Source organism: Mastomys coucha, unplaced genomic scaffold (genome assembly GCF_008632895.1).
Source record: "Mastomys coucha isolate ucsf_1 unplaced genomic scaffold, UCSF_Mcou_1 pScaffold16, whole genome shotgun sequence".
Lineage (NCBI taxonomy): Eukaryota > Metazoa > Chordata > Mammalia > Rodentia > Muridae > Mastomys > Mastomys coucha.
The window spans coordinates 48603925-48606184 of NW_022196898.1; the positions used below are offsets into that span (position 1 = coordinate 48603925).

Genomic DNA, 2260 nt, shown 5'->3' on the forward strand with positions numbered 1-2260 from the left:
TATGAACTATTAACATTTCATGCAGTGGTGGAGACTGGGCCTCAGGGCTTGTGTCAGCTGCCCAAGATGACTTGGTTAGCTGTTCAGTGGTGAGGCAGGTGTTTAGCTACTGTGGTCCAGGTCCTTATGGTTTGATTTTTCAGGGACGAATGAAACACACAGAAGGATTAAATGAGCTGCCCAAGGTCACAGAACACAAAGCAGAGGTTATTAGTCCCTTCTGTGTTCCGTATCTGGGTTACTTCCTCCCTACCAGCCACCCACAGGTCTTACCTTCTTTTCTGTCTTCTTGTGGTCTCTTTATCTTGCTCCCCTCCCTCCTTTTTCTTCATTTCACGTCATTCTATCTTATTCCTCCTTCTGTGTCTCCTTTGAGAGCTTTTTCCATCCCTCTTCTGTGCTCTCACTTTGTGACTATATCTCAACTTCTGTGCCAGAATCCTCATCACAAGCTAGACCCAGTCAGAGCACACTGCAAGTGTTTACTGGCTTTTTCTGCCCCACAACAAGCCTATGAAGCAAGCTTATGATTTATTCTCATTTTACAGATGAGGGGACCACACTACCTTATTTACCCAAGGACACACAGCTAGCAGGGAAAAGAGCCAGCATGCTGCAAGGCGAGCAGTCTGGCTTCACAGCCCATTCGAGGTCATTTTGCAGCAGCTTCACTTTATGTCTGCCATGGGGTGGGGGTCCAGGGGCACAGTCACATCTAGATGTGCCTGGATGTAGATTCTCTGGATATTAGTGCTGTTTACTCTGTTCTATCTAACATCAGTTCAGACAACACAATAAGAATCTTGGCAAGTGACTCTGAGCCCAGAATTTCCAAAGGATACATCAAAGATGAAATCACAATATAGGTTTTTCTGTGTCTTATTTCAGTATTCTATTTTTTTCCATTAATTGCTCATTTATTAGGCTGATGTTGCCTGCTATCTGTATGAAAAAAAATAGGCATAAAACAGCTAAATAAGTAAACCACTTAAACTGTGGCTTCATAAATATGAAATAAACTAATAAACCAGTTGCATGTGTTTGCAACTATAAAAATATGCCATCTTCCAAAGGGAGAGAGATACTCAGGCTGACAGAAGGGAGGAAAACCAGCGTGGGAATAGTAATGAAATAAAATGCTTGAATCCAATTTCCTTTGGTGAGATGTATTAGATTTTAATCATCAAAACCAAATGCCCGAAACTCATTTAAAGCCAGATCAGCTAAAATCTGCTTTCTATTTATTTACAGGGGTCTTATCTTTCATTTGCACCAACTAAAAGTGCCCTGCACACGAAGCTGAATGTTGCCCATCTGGGTCTCCTCTCCCTATTGAATGCCTGGCACGTAGAGGTGCCCAATACATGCTTATCAAATAGAATGAAAGAGAAGATGTTTCACAACTTATGTATTCCACACTCATCCCAAAAGAGAAAGGATGAATGTGAGGCTATGCTCTATTGAGTACAAAAATGAAAACAAATGCCATCTCAAGGTTGGTAGTTTAAGAATTCTGGGACTCTGCAGTGGAGCCTCTCTGTGATGGAGATTGGCTATGGAGCACTTCCTCGGTCAAGGTTCTCTACAGCATTGCTGCAATCATCCAGAGCCTAAGAACAAAAGAAGAAAAACTTCAGGAAAGGTAAATAGTTTCTCATGATATTTGATCTCAAGTTGCAGTTTGTTTCCCAAACTACCTAGTCAAACCTAGTTGAACTTTGACTTCAAACAGTCAAAGAACTTAGAAATTAGTAGCCAACTTCCTGATATTTATAGATATGTTCAGTAACCCGTCTGTGTGTGTTTGGGTGGGGGGGTGTGGTCACAATAATAGATTGCTCATCTTTTCCTTACTGTTGACAGAATCAATTGTGAAGTACACACAGGGGTTAGGCAGATATAGCTCACAAATATATTCTGTACTACTCAAGAAATGTGTATTTAAAGATGGTGGCTCTCACCTGGGCAGCACGACAGAATTGGTCCTAATGGCAAAGGCATGGGTGAGCCAGCCTCAAAAGTGGAAGAGGGGGAGAGCTGACCCTTTGCTTTGTCAGTTACAGCTTTGGGTTTTTTATTTTCTTTTGTGGGGGAGGTTGGAAGGCAGGAGGGTAGGTACCAAGAGACAGGGAGATGAGTGGGATTAGGGTACATAATATGAAATTCATAAAGAATCAATAAAAAAACTGAACAAGAAGAAGAAGGAGGAGGAGGAGAAGGAGGAGGAGAAGAAGAAGAAGAAGAAGAAGAAGAAGAAGAA

The 2260-nt window shown here is 41.8% G+C and overlaps 1 long non-coding RNA gene across 1 annotated transcript in view; it reads right to left on the minus strand.

Moving 5' to 3' along the window:
• Window positions 1–1159: 1159 nt before the first annotated feature.
• The window catches only part of LOC116094208, a 6912-nt gene continuing 5811 nt past the window's right edge, over window positions 1160–2260 (minus strand). Inside the window, exon 3 of the long non-coding RNA XR_004119997.1 lies at window positions 1160–1610. This is a non-coding gene — a long non-coding RNA (uncharacterized LOC116094208). The remainder of the gene's footprint in view (window positions 1611–2260) is intronic.